At 26.3% G+C, this 16,101-nt stretch overlaps 1 protein-coding gene across 2 annotated transcripts in view; it reads left to right on the forward strand.

Moving 5' to 3' along the window:
• The window catches only part of LOC142320904 (lachesin-like), a 573,872-nt gene that overhangs the window by 460,024 nt on the left and 97,747 nt on the right, over nt 1-16,101 (forward strand). The window lies entirely within an intron of this gene.

Below are 16,101 nucleotides of genomic sequence, written 5' to 3' on the forward strand. Positions count from 1 at the left end.
TTAGGTCAAAACATTCAAATATATTGTAGTCATCAACATTAATAATACAATACTAAACCACTGACAATTTTATCTCAAAATTATTACAAAAATACTAACAGAAGTACGAATTGAATATGCTTAAATTTCTTATTGCCCAGATGTTTTAAGAACTGTCATAAAAACTTAAATCAAAACAATTTTTTTTGTTGAATAGATAAATAAAAAAAAAACTATTACAAAAACTATGTTTTATAAAATAAGATTTAATAAAACCTACATAGTTAAATTTTTATCATATATTCCTGTTCTGATATAATTCCAAACTTTTGTTTAAGAGCAAACTCTCGTATTTAATACTATCATTGAATATTCATCATAAAGTTTTTACTTACAAACGGTTATCTAATTTCTAGCAAAACTAGTTATTCATCATTTAACATCTACTTCTGTTCATAATTTATGAAATTGAAATCTTTAAAAGAATTGACAACAATGTTTATTAAAGTTTAGTTTTATTGCATTAACCGTTTTCACGGTGGCAGAACGATGAAATAGCACCTTTCTTAAAAAATTAAAACAATTTATTTTGTTTTCACAGTAAAAAAAATACCATCATATGATCGTTTCAAAACTTTTTTATTGCACAACTCATAAATATTAAATAAAATTTCAACTTAGATTTCATAAAATCATATCATACCCTTTACGAGGTAGAAACCCTCAAAATTTTCACTAAATACGCGTCGCAGACCTCTCAAGGGCCCTTTTGACAAACCAGTTGCCGCGAGATCTCTAAAGAAGCCCCAATACCAATAAAGTATTAAACGCATTTGAAAAATAACTGTGACAAAAATTGCAAATATTTCAATAAATTCCATTAGTTAAGAATGATGAATTAGTTAGAAAATCCTATCCATTAGTTAAGAAAATCCTATGATGAATTTAATGCATAACTCTTATAATGACATCTGTTATTGTAGATGAAGAAATATATCAAAAATAATTAATCATATAAAAACACTAGGGTTGGTAAAGTATAAAGGCAACATTAATCAGGAAAACTGTGCTACTAATATCTTAATTAGTTCACTATGTTTACATGAACACAGGCCTAAGAAAAGATAAAATTTTCTGTTATATACAACTGCACAGTCAAATGTGTATTGTAATATCTTTTACGATCGATTAAAATCTGGAAACTTAAATTGAATAAACTATTTTAGGACTTAAGGAAAACCTGATTTTTTTTAAAAGAAATTATATAACCTGTAATATAGTATTTTAACTAATATCTGCTTTTCTTTCTTGTCCCTGGAATGTCCCTACTCTAGGATGTCCTTTTTTAGTCTTCATCAGTAATCGGCAAGCATATTCGGGCTCCATTTTCCCTGGTAGCTTGTTTATATCATTGATGTATCCCGGTGAAAGCGTTCACCGTGCTTATCACTTACAAAGTTAGATAGAAAAAAGTCGAAACGTGATTGGAACATTTATATGTTTTTAGAGAGATATTACATTCCAGTCTTTTATATTTTTAAAGTCAACTCACCAATTCTGAATAGTTCTCAGCCTCTTTTTTACCGCAAGAATGATTTATCATTATTTGAAATGATACTCATGCTGTTTTTTCAGATTCATTCGAAACTTCTCTAAAAACCATAATATATTAGCTTAGGTTTCTATGGCCAAAGAAATGTTCTTTCCTCACTTTTTTACTCACTTATCCAGGGAAATTTGATGTTAAGATATAAAAAACTTTGTTCATTGAGATCCATTGCTTTGAAAAAATATTTCATGAAACCGAGTTTTATATGTAATGATGGAAGATACACATTCTTCGGATTGAAGATATATTCAACAAATAAAAGTTTTCTGTCCAGCTAACTTTCTCTCTTCTCCCAGTCTTTTTTAATATAGTGATTATTCTTGTTTCTACTGCTCTACTCGCATAAGATATAGAAATACTTAGTAAAATCGAGCTGCAGAACCAATAAAATCGCCTTCAAGATTTAATATATGTCCCAAAAATACTTTTCATAGTGTATCAACTTCAGTAAAAACTTTATACACTCATAAGTCTCCTTCATTTCTACAAGATAACCAAGAAAAATTAATAGTCTTTCATTTCCTTGTGACGAAGGACTGGTTTTAAAAATCATTTTGGGGACCTCTATAAACTGTCTCCATTCTGTAGGACTGATTATTATCCTTCCTATTAGATCCGATAAGGACTTTAAAAAATCATTCCAGTATATTATATCATTTTGTAAGAAGATAAGTGATAAAATTTTGCTGCCGAACGAGGATAATATAATTTAATGCTACTAAACCAAACTTTATCAGCATAACTTAACCACTTAACTTTGTTACCAACTATGAGAATTAGGGAATAGGAAGATTAATTTTTAATATTCTGAAAGTAGAAATTGCACTAATTACAAAATTTAACCGGATATTTTGACACCTGTACCATAAGATGCAATGTAAAATATCCCGGTACCGTCGAAAATATTGTCCCCTTAGATTGCATCGCGTAAATTTTGCATTCATTTTATGATTGTAATTGAATCAATCTTTTCGTTTAATTTCATTTTATAAATCATAGCATTTTAAACGCTCAGAGCTCTTTTAGATTTACAAAATTATTAAATAAAAATCTCTGAATTGGGAGTGTTATCTTCTCTGATTGAGTCTAACTGAAATCTAGCTGAATCAAGTTTTTAAGAATTCTTAATGAGATATTTATAATGTTAGAAGGTTAAATTTAGATTACCAGTTAAATTTTATTTAGTTTTTAAATTTGCTAAAACAATACATTTTGTTCTGAGGGTTAAAGTTATTAAAATATTATTTTAATTCTCCAAAAAAATACCATTTTTTTTTTATATTACTCTACCGCTGCAGGTTTTTTTTTGGGGGGGGGGAAGGTATTGTCAATAAAAATGAAAGAGAACAATACTGTTTGGAAAAATCTTTATAATTTTTTTTTGTTTATAAACGTGTACAAATAACAATTCTTTTTTAGTCTACAAACTTTAAAACTGGTACAAACCTTTCTAAAATTTCAAATTTTTTTTAAAAATAATTAGCTATTACAAATTTTTGGATATTTTCTAGAATATACAGTTATTCTTTGGATGTTTTTTATCGACGTTTGAAAAAAAGTATGGAATTATTTTTGGTTGCATGTTGAGACTGGGTGGTGAAAATGAATTTTACATTTTGACTTGTGAGGAATACGAAAATATCATTCACTTAAATTAGGATTTCCTTTGCATATTTATTTATATTAACTTTATGATCAGTATTTTTATGGTATTTTAGTATGGTTTATATATATATATATATATATATTTTTAATAAAAACTCATATTTAATTTTAATTATCGTCTTACCATGCATTTGTCACAGGAATTTTCTACATGTTACGCCGCATCAATGCATCAGCATCATCAAGGAATGTAAATATCTGCAATTACATTATCCGGTTTATCCGAGGGTTTTCCGGTCCATGTTATTTGATCTAAGTCTAGATCTGAACTGTTTGGCCTAGACTTAGACCGGATAATACGGCAATGTGCTTGCGTGCGTGCTTCTTGTAAATATATATACTTTAAAATGTAATATTGCGGTGTGATGTTAAGTGTTTTTTGTATGTAAGACTAATGATACTTAATTGTGGATATTTTCTTTCCTTGAAGTTAATACATTGATCGAGTGAAACATGCAGGAAATTCCTATGATAAATATATGGAGGGCGATAGATAATTAAAATATACTTGTGTGTATATATAAATATGTATAAATTTGGCCTATGTATAAAGATTTGTGGCTCGAAATCTCAAAAGCACTGGATCAGTTTTCATTGATATACTGTATTTGTGCATGTGAAAGCTTTATGTAGATCGAGTCGTTCTTGAGTTACGCTCAATTTAATGTCGAATATATTTGAGCGAGGCAAGTTAGAAACGTGGTTCGTTATGATCCAAGTTGGAACGTTGACGTTTCTTTATCCGCGATATCAATTGTTAGCAATACTATTATTTTTATTTTTTATTGTTGTGCGTTTTTGACGTGAACTATTTTTTATTGATCGAAGATTTTTGCAAAACTTTTTTTTTTTTTTTTTAGCTTAGAATGAGTTAATACTTATTCAAACAGAAACAAAATAAAATAACAAAAAGTCGGTCTTCCTGCGCAGAATTGTGCAAGAATCTTTTTTACTAAAGTTCTATCTCTAAAAACTAGGATTTTCCGGTTGGTATTTTTGTACTAACCGAGGACAAATTTACCCCATGTATTTTGTATCAGAACTCACAAACAGAGCTATTTTTACTTTTACAATAAAAAATTATTTTTAATTAAATAATTTATATTAATCTTGCTATTTTAATTAATTGTACAGATAAATGGATGAATTAATACTCACCATCTAAATATATTTTGTATTTTATATGCGTAAGAAAGTTAAATTTCAGTAATTTCAGACATATATTTTTAAATCTAGTAAATTTTTTCTAACGTTTACTGTTTTATCTTCAGAAAATAATTTAAGAACTACTTAGAATAATTAATATAATTAATAAATATATAAATTTCTACAGTAAACTAAATTTTCCCGAAAGAGTATGCATTTTTCATCAAATTTATTTTACCATCTTATATTTATTAAAGTAAACGGACTTTCGTATATAAAGATCTTCCTGTTCTCCTTTGCTAAACAAGAATTAGGTTATCAAAGGAAAATATTACTTCATTAAACTTAGCTATAAGTACATTTCATTTAAAAGCGGTTCATCAAAATTAATTTAACTTTTAAATACGCTAAATCGAAAAAAAAATTAACGTAAAACAATTAAAACAGATCATAAATTATGGTATTATTTGTCATTTTCGAAATTTTTAATGGCTTTTATAATTATTATCATTTAATATTTTTGTCAGTTAATATATATATATATATATATATATATAGAGAGAGAGAGAGAGAGAGAGAATATATAAAGAGAGAATCTTATTTCCACGTCTCTTTTTCTTAAAAAAAATAAGATTTACTTTCCCTGACTAAAGAAAGAAAGTAGGTTTTTTTAATATGAAAAAATGTATCATGAGCATTTTAACATTCTTTAATCCACTTCAAACAGTTTTTTAGAAATTTACATTTTATTTGTGCGATCGTGTGCAGGTAGATGAAGTAAAAAAATGACCCAAATATGTTTACAACTGACATATTTTTGGCAAATACGTTAAACAAATTTGCCAAAAGTGGCAAATATGTTTAATTTGTTTTTCTGGTATCTGTAAAAAATGTCATGCCTAATTATATTATTTCACCGAGCGACCCTGAATTTCTTGTCATATTTATTCTGCGCAGTTTTAACAGTTTCACCCCGCCCCCACCGACAATAAACTAACTTAAGCTAAATCTTAATACTTAACTCACCAATCTAGTTCGTCTCTTACAAATTTCTCCCTTCTCAGACCTTATTTTTCCCTAAACGACCATCTCGTTTCGAATTTTATCAACCGACCTAATTTTCAATATCCTTTAATAACATTATATTTCGAAGTCCTCTATTATTTCCTTTATTTTTCCCTATTTCTGTATTTCACTACCATAAAGAAATTATATTTCGTCTGAATATTTTTAGAATCTTTTTCCAAATTTAAAATTTTTATTTGATACTAGCTGTTTTTGCCTAAGAACAAACTTGCTAATACCACTTTACTGCTGATATTTTTAAAAATTGTTTCGTCCGTCTTTGTAATTTTATTATCTGAATAATAAAAGTTCTCTCCAAACCAATAAGTTTATGTTATTCAATATTTCTTAAAACTCATCTTTTTTTTTGCCAAAAGAACAATGTCAACAGGGAATCTAATGTCATTTTTTTTCTTTGGATAGATGCTTCATTCTTAAAGTTTTTTTTAAATTACTGTATTGTCTTTCCTACTTACAAGTTCAAGATTATACATTTTAAATACATCTTAACTATATTTCCAAATATTTATTACAATTTAAAATTCATTTCATGATTTTAAAGATCTATTATCACTGAAACAGTCATTTAACTGTTCCAGAGTTAAATGAACTGTTTCATACATGAAATAAGATTTTTTTTAATATGGTCAACCATGAATCTTAAAAACTTGTTTTATATAGAGACTTCAAACTTTTTTTAAAAATATAAATGACTTTTATTAGACTGTTTATACTGCTAATACAGTTTCTAAAGCAATATTTAATACCTTTTTTTGCATCAATGTTTAATTTACTATCGGTTCCAATTTACTGGAAAAATAAGTAAATGTAATACATAAAAATGATATGCAGAGACGAGTTTTCATTGAAATCCCTCAAATAATTGCATACGTATACATAAATATATAATAAACATTAATAAGTACATACAAACATTAGTCCAAAAGACAATGATAAAGTTCAGAACGTAAAAAGTAAACAATTTACTAATAAATGCAAAAAAATAGTCTTGTTAATCACACAAAGAATAACTAATCAACCAAAGAAAAAATGAAATAGTGAAAAAATCAAGGAGTAAACCAACAAGATAACTGGCGAAACGAAATGAAAACTTTTGACGATGTACAAACCCTAAGGTTTGATGAAAAAATTCACCTCATATCTCAAAGAAATTACAGATATTCAGTCGCTTTGGGCTGCTTTAGGCCGCTTTAGTGCCTTACGTCCTCGCTGTTATCCAGAAGATTTACCGTGAGCCAGTTCACATGTCTGTTCAGGCTTGTTTGAACCAAATCTTGAACCAAATCGCCTTATCTCCCCTCGAACGGTTAGCAATCCCAAATAATTGTGTATTTCAGTCTTTTTCTCTAACCACGGCGGTTCTGTTATATTTCTCAATTGTTTGTTCTACAGTCGCTGTACAACTTCGATGTTGTTCTCACTTGTCATGCCCCCATAGTTAAAATGTAGCCGCTTTATGCTTTTAATTTATTTAAGTGAATCGGTGAAAGATTAGAATTAATTCAAAATTATTTAAAATAACATACTCAAAAATAGTTTTGATCAGTCAAAAATTATTTTATTTTTGAAACTCTTTAGGTTAGGGAGTAGTAACATCTCAAAATTCATGTGCCTTCTTTCGTTAGATTATAACTACTTAAAAAAAAAAAATAGATCAACTCATTTTTGAAAACATTGTTTACATCATTATTTTGGGATTTTAAATTTAACAATACCTTATTTTTTTAAATTTATTTAAAAATCGCTTCTCTTAAAAATAACACGTTCATTTAATTAGTTTACCCTATTTCCCTCTCTTTTTCAAAGCAGTATAATTGAAGATTAATAGTTTTTTCGATATTTAATGGTTCTTATCTGCAAATATTTATAATGACTATTATTTTAAACGAGCAAATAAGAAAACTTTTAAAGTTAAATCATTATAAACCCGATAAATAAGAAATATTAGTTAAAAAAAATATTAACATCAAGAAAAGATACTAAAGTAAAAAAAAAAAACTATAAATGATAGGCCTTCAAAGTTTTAAATCGTTTGCTGTTACCCAACCTTTATATCAATATTATTTAATTATTTTCTTTTAGTAATAATTCTAAAAAGAAAAATCAATTAGCATTCAAATTTTTTTTAACTATTTTTTTTTAATTATGCGTAAATTTTATTTAAAATATTACCAGTATTTAAAATTGTAACATTTTATTTAAAGTAATTAAAATAAAGCATTAAAATATCAATAAAAATAAGGTCACACATGTAAAATTATGAGATTTATAACATTGATTATATGAAATAAAGAAAATTGAGTGATAAAATGTCGTAAAACTAGCCATAAGTTTATTTAGAAAAAATGAAAGCAAAACTGAAACTATAGATAAACAAAAGGTTTTCCCTTTAATTAATTCAGGGTGGAAAACAGTATTGTTATAATCATCCTTTTGGATTGAAATCAATTTTTTGGCTGAATCAGTAATATCTAGTTGTACTATACGCTTTTTTATATTTCAAATATTTTTAATGTTTGATCTTATTTTTATTTGAATGGATAAAATAGAATTCATAAGCTTAAATGTATCTTTGCTTTATATTCATAGATAGTAAATATATTATAATAATAAAGATGAACCGGAAGAAAAACAACAGATAAAACGATTTTGTTTTGACATTTAAAGCAAGAATTTTCCCAAAATATTGTCACCTGTGTATTTAGTAGAATATTTATAAAATTTTCCCTGATATAGAAAGGAATTTTATTAATGCTAAAATTCCAATAATGTTCTATTGTATTAAGTTATCTTTATATAAGCAAAATTATTATTGCATGCATATTTTGCAACTCGTACAAAACTGCTCCTAAATTGAATTATAATTTATAATGCATTGAAGAGTTATTAGCTGACTTCAAAGAGGAGGAAGTTTTCATTTCGATCCGTACGTATTATTTTAATATCTATATGTCTTATTACGACTAAACGCACGGATATTTTGACTTGTTCCATTTTTTTTTTAAGAAAATTGCTCTCGTTTACTTATAGTAAGTTGCTTCAAAATTAATTTAATGAAAAATATTTTTAATGGACATAGCAAACTGTAGACTTTTTTTTATCAACAAAGCGTGTATAAGGTTATTAAAAATAGCGAAATTATTAAATATATATCTACATATATAATTGTTTTTAAGTAAAACTTCAGAAAATTGATTGGATCAAAGAAAAAATATAATATTCTCAGTTTCAGTAGCGTAGGCTCAAATTCCTATTCCTATTTTTTTTCCTCTTTTTTTTAATCAAGAAGCTGGTTACACGCCTTTTTTCTATCTTGTAAAAGCCTTTTTTCATATGGGTAGTATTCGTATAATAATTTACATAATTTTAAAGTAAATACACTTAAAAAAAAAAAGAAAGTAAAGCTTATCTCAAAACAAAGTGTTAAAAGGTATAAACCATATACTTTTTAAAATTTCTTTACAAATTTTATATTTCTGAAGTCGATGCTAAATTAACGTTTATTTATTGTTATTCTTTTGGATTTGACTTCAAAGAGTCTAAATTTAATAGAAAATTTTAAAAGTTTGTTTAATAAAAATATTTTTAATTTTTTTAGTATGTTCTTTAGAGTTCAGTTCTAATGTCTTTTAAAGTTTATTTTATTTGTATAACAATTTTTTAAATAAGGCATAATATTTTAATATAGTTACATGCATGCAACCTTATTTTCAGTGTTTGTTTTGTTGTTTATATCTTTTTTGGCATTATAATATATATTCATTTATCTATAATAATTTGTATAATTATGATTCATAGTAATTTGTAATAAAAAGTAGTAATAAAATAATAGTAAAATAGTAATTTAATAAATTGACTTAAATAACTATCGATTATTGTACATATTATACTTGGATTCCATAAATAATTTTCTAATCTTGCAATTTACATTCGATGAATGTAAGTAAAACAAATTAAATATAAAGTTGTTTCTTTTTTTTAAAGCTCCATAATTTTTTTACAAAAAATAATCATATATTTTTATAATTATTTTATATACTTATTTTCAAGTTTTGAATCAGCTATCAGTCATTTTTTATATTACTTAGGCTACACAACTAATTCTTTAATTTATTTTTTTATGTTGTTTTCTTATGTTTTGCCTTATCCTTCTAGATAAAAATTAGAATATTTTCCTTTTTTTACCTGCACAGTAGCACATTAACCAAATACGATGTAGTTTTTAAAAAAATGTATGACTAGTATATAGTTACATTGATTAGAATAGCTTTTGATTAAGTAAAATAATGTACCTTTATGTGAATAAGTAAAATAATGACTAATAATTTTTATTTCAATATAAATTTATTTTTATTCCTGCTATCTGTTAATAATAAGTAGGTAAGAAATATCGCCCTGCTTTGATTAGGTTATATTTATTAATAGAAATATTAGTTTAAAATAGCTATAAAATTTCGTTAAATACCCATGTAAAAAAAATATTTCATGATTTTATCATACGATTTTTTTCATATTTGTTTTATTCATTTAACTAAACTTTATTTAGCATAGTTTTTTATTGATTTATTACTAATATTGCATGAACTTAATAATTAGAAATTTGTTATTTATTATTAATGATTGAATTTCTCATATTTTGTTAAGATGTTTCCACATCTTAACAAAATATGAATAGTTGTAATGAGTTATTATTATTAGATAATAGTTTATTATTACTATTAATAAAAACCTAGCATTTTTTATTGCGTAGTTTATAATTAAGTAATATAATAATATATAATATAATATATAATAATATATATATATATATAAAGTGAGTGATTCATAATCAACGCCCAGAGAAAATTACTGAAGATAAATTGATAAAAATTTGTATATATGTTCTTATTGCGGTACAAGTACCCGCTAGGAAGAATTTTAGAAATTAGAGTCGAAATATATTATTTCTTTAATTTCTTGTAGAAAATGAAGTTATCAACTTGATTTTTGGAGTGTGTAATCTTCATGTAAATATCTAAAACTTAATTTCTACACTTTTTAAATTCAGAATTTAAAAGGTTAAGATTGATTTTTGAAGTTTTTTGAAACCCGGCTATTTTTTGAATTTCTTTAGATATCAATTTGAATTTTGGTGTGTGTAATCTTCATGTGAATATTTAAAAACCTATTTCTAAAGATACGAATTTCTAGATTAGACTAATTTCGAGATTTTTCGAGATTCTATCTTGAAAGTAGTGAAAAAAAGTAAAAAAAGTTTTGAACAATAATTGAAAATTTTCCCCATTTCCGACTTACTAAACAAGATATTCAGTAGATTTTGGCTTGGAAATCTTCAGTTAAATATTTAAAAACCTTTTCAGGGTTTTTTAAATTCGGAATGTTAAGGGGTACTACAGTGGTACGTCACGGCGGCTCATCCAATACAGCTACTGTCACTGTTACTGTATATGCGCCTCAACTGGCTGCACATGCCTCCAGCTACTTGGCTAAAAAACATCCTATAATAAAAAGAAATTGACCGCGACGGGAAACTCAAGTAAAGATACAGCGCAGTCGAAGCCGTGATAGGGATGCTAGTATCTAATAAAAATATATTAAAATTAAAAATTTAACTTGCATAGTTTAATAGATTACTTTCAAAACGTAGAAATTCGTACCATTTAAATTTGAAGAAATTTGAAACGGAGAAATAAAAAAAAATATTGTCGCTATATTAAATGATATAAATTTTCTGTAATAGCTTATAATAAAAAATCATTACATACGTAAAATGTTCTATAAATTAATTCATTTTAACTAAAAATATAAAATAACTATTTTCAAAATTCAACGATATTGAAGCGATTTCTGAACACATCTTTTATTTGATGAATTGTTTAGTCTTGTTTACTTTGTTGTTATAATTATTTATCTTTAACTACATTATGGAAACATTTTTTAAATATTATTTTTGTAGGATTTTTGAATCAGACTTATCTGCTCTAGGAAGAGTAAAGAAATTAAATCCTACAGTATTCGCCAATAAGAATTTTTATTGCATTTACCCATGTATTAACTGAAAATATATGGTATGCAGACACATAAATTTATACATGTATATGTTTTTACCGAATTTTTGAAGAAAACTACCGTATTACTTTCAGTCGCAAGGTGGCATTGCGGAATGAAAACGAATTTTTTTTACAGTTTGACGTATGAGGACTAGAAAAATTTCATTGAAATTTTGTATACACATTACACATTTCAATACACAAGTATTCTAGTAGTGTATTTGAAATTATCCATGTGAAAATTTGATGAAGATTGGTTATGTCGTTCTTGAGTTACGCTCAATTTAAGGTCGACAACATAATCTCAATTTGATGTTATGTTGACGGGGTCTTTATTTTTCATACGCATTTATGCAGCGAGTCACAGTGGTGAGGGAATTGAAACTTGATGCTTGTGTGTAGATTCTACTCGTTTAATCGAAGGTATGTAGTGCGTTGTACTCTGAAAATTAGTGCGTCTCTGACTGCCAAATAATGAGGACGTCGGAAACGAAAAGTTGGTAGTTTTTTTCTGGATAAAAGTTCTACATTTTTCAGCTTTGAGTGGTTCTCCATTGAATAATTATTTTCTACTTCATGTTGAAATCCAATAAGTTCAGTTGATATCGATAATTTTAACGGCTTGGAAGAAAATATAAGTTGATTATTAGCAAATTCATTTTTCGTTTAGTGAAGAATTTAGAAACATCCATTCTTAAAAAAGAATCTCTTCGTTTTAGATCTTATAACATAAAATGAGAATACCATAAAACTTCAAAATTTTAAGATTGAATTAGTTTCAGCTTAATCAAATGGTATCGTATTAAAGTTTGTTAAACTCACTTTTGTAGATGTATTAGCAAAGATACTTACAAATATTTATTTTCAGCTGGTTCATAGATAACAAAATACTCCCTCTATCATTCAGAGTACCTCTTAAATGTCTGCCAAATTTAGATGATCCCGGTCAGTCCTGTATAGAAATAAAGCCAATACCACTCTGATAAAACAGGTATTTTGCTAATTTCCTTTTAAATTATGTGCATTATCGAGAAAGCATATTTAATTTTAATTCAGCATAAGGTTTGTTAGAAATAAAAACTCGTTGTTGCTTAATTTTACATCTCTGAAACGAATCTTTTTTTCTCCATACATTCCTGTTTCAGACTATTAAAATCCTATTCTTAAAGTTTAATCTCTGAGCGGGAACTAGAAAAGAATTTACTGACTACTGGAATCATACTATTCTATCATGTATGAGAATATATTTTCTACCCAGCCAATAGATCTGAAATAAAAGGACATTTATGATAAAATACATCTATGTAATTAACTTTTTACATAGAATTAAAAAAATCCTATTCTTTATAAAAATATTTATGTTTCAACTCATGTGATGCTTCATGATTAATTTTAAAACTAAATAATACCTACTGCTAAATAGACCTATAAATAATCTGAAATAGCGATTGCTTTAAATACAACATTATATAAAAATTACACGGGATAACATTTTAACTTAATTTCTGAAGATATCTTTACGTAGAATATATATATTACAAGAATAATAATAATAGTAACAATACGGCAATCAAAATATTTATATAAGCTTAAGTCAAATTCTCTAACTGCGGTTAATTATTAGAAATGAGGTAGAGCGGTTGACCACGGAACACAGGATCCAATTAAGGCCGTCGTCCACGTCCAATAGTGGTGTACGCACTACGTGATGACGTGACCAGTAGAATACTGTCACTCTCTTGCTCGATTGCTCACTCCGTCTCATTCATCCAGTAGCAATCACTAACTCATTCTCTCTTTTCTTTTTTCTTTCTCACTTTATCTCATCATATTACTGAATACTATCCCACTGAATTGAGGCGTTCATTTCTACACCTGTATCACTGAGGTATTATGTTTTATATTAACTAGTATAACTCGTTAAATATTTGAAGTTCAGTGAATGAAACTATTAAAATTGTTGTTGATCTTATAAAGTAGAGAAACCTTTTTATTATTTTTAACTTTAAATTTTAAATAAAATCTTACATGTTGGTGGATGAATAACATTAAAGTAATTATAGTTTTGTGATTAAAAATATTTATTTTTACGCCTAAAATACTTCTAGAAGCTTTTTTTTTCATTTCTGTAGACCCATTCCATAAAAACAGAATAGCTCGTAAAAAAATTAGTAAAATTTAAATATATTTCCAATATTAATTTCTTAGTTAATTTTTCTTCTAAAATAAAAGCTTATTCTGATTTTAATATCACTAAAATTATCTTGATTTCAAATATTCTCTTATCTTTTAAGCAAGAGGATACATTATTTTAATTTGATTATTGAATTAAAATTTCAATTTTAAGGTATTCTTTTTTTTACTAATTTTATCGTTTTAGGTATTTTTTCCAACTATTCAAGTGTTCTTTTTATTATCATTCTTTGTGACTGGGTCTATCAACTCTTCATTTTCTTTTGTTCTGTATCAATTTCTTACATCCTACATCAAAACATCTTAACCCAACATTCGACTTGGATCCTGATTCTGTACTTTACCGGATGCTTATAGATAAGTTAGTCATCCTAGAAAAGCGTTTTGAATTTTTTAACCTACTATTTCATTCAATCATATTCTTTGTTAAAATACGTACAAGTTGTAAATTAAATGCAATGCCATTATACTAAATTAGAATAAGAATATTTATTTGTGTTTTAATTCTTTTTCTTTTTTCACTATCGAAACTTTTTTATGTAATCGAATTAACTGACCCTGATGGTCGTAAATGACATAATAAATTTTCGCCCTTTCTTGCCTCTTTTCTTCTCCAGTTCGTTTTTATCACCTTTATCTACGGTTTTATTGACACCACATTTTAAAACTTTATTGAAAAAACGGAATTATTCGGGTAATTAGTATTTTCTTACATTAAATTTGATAATTTTTTTTCACTCAAATGAGATCCATGCTCAATAATAAAAATACATGTAAAGTTTATTTTGTTGGTAAAAATTACTGACGATAGATCACCCTTCTGATGATAATTTACATGCTAGGCTACTTGGTCAATAGTTTTCACATTTCCTTCATTCATTTTTTGCAATATTTTACGTTGATCAAATTTTTTATTTATGTTAAGTGTATCTCTTAATTATTTTCATTGTACTTCTAGACCAAAATATTTCTCTTCAAATGCTATTATTGGTTGACGTGAGAAGTTTTCTCTTAAAAGTAATTTATTTGAAAAATCTATTTCAAGAGTAAAAATAATAATCGTAATTACTCTCAAATATTTAAATTATAAAAATGTCATTTTGTTCTCAATGAGCTCAAATTCATCTAGGTGATATGCAGTCTGGCTATCAATACGTTTTTATAGACCTATTAAATATTGTAATTGGTTGAAGTCGGTTTTAATCTGATTCATAATTATTTATGTAAAATTGTATCCAATTTGAAATAACTACTTGTAAAATCATGACTAGTTAGCAGTGGTTTAACATTGGAATAAATATTTCAAAGCCACTAACAATAATTTTACATTTTTAATTTTCTGGTAATGTTGATATTATCGTTTCAATCTATATATTAAATAAGTTTTTAAACAAAATAAAAAGATTTAGTTTTTCTGCAATTAATCAGTAATTAATTTAGTTACAGATTATGTTGGGGGTCACATTACATCAGGCTATAGCATGCATCAATTATGCTCACTCAATTATGAGAGGAGTTTTAAGAGAACATAGCGTTTCTCATACTCAGAGCCTTACCTCAATGCCATCCAAATCGAGATATCTCAGCAGACAATTAAAATATAGAATTCGTTTTGGTCTTACAACACTCACCATGATAATCCCTTGACAATAGCCAAAATATTCTCACATTAAAACGAACAATAAATATTGATTAGCCAATCAGATTTACTTGAAACTGACCAATCTTCATTATTCTAATTATACATAAACATCACCGGATTAACTGAAGAAATACATGAAGTTTTAGAACACACGTGTCGTTATTCATTACAATCATGTTTTATCACACTTGCTGAAAATTTTTATAAGAAATAATAGCAAAACCTTTTTTTCCTTTAAGAAAAAAGTATTACTTTAAGAGAAAAGTATATATGTACATTCAATCACTGTGCAAATTAAAACATTATCTATCATTTTGTTAGGCCTAACTTACGATGTAAAGGACGGTGTACATTATTGACAACCACATCTGAAAGATGACAGTATTATAATAAACGGAAGGCGCTTAACACCACAAAAATCAATTTTAATCTTTTAACTGTTATTTCCCTAAAAGAAGGATCCTTTATGAAAGTTAAAGAAAAATCAGCTTTAATTTATTTTTTCATCCTTTTATTTATAGTCCCATCAACAATTAATCATTAATGACTTAAGTTGCAAAAAATTGTTAACGAATAATTATTAAATAAAATTTACAATTAAACAAACGTTGAACATTAAACTAAAACTAATAAATGAACATAATTAATGCTTAAGCAATATTTCACATTAACCGTTACTCATATTAAAAATTGTTAGATTCAATTCCTCATTTCACTATTATAAAAAAAAA

This window comes from Lycorma delicatula, chromosome 3 (assembly GCF_047948215.1).
Source record: "Lycorma delicatula isolate Av1 chromosome 3, ASM4794821v1, whole genome shotgun sequence".
NCBI classification, from domain to species: domain Eukaryota; kingdom Metazoa; phylum Arthropoda; class Insecta; order Hemiptera; family Fulgoridae; genus Lycorma; species Lycorma delicatula.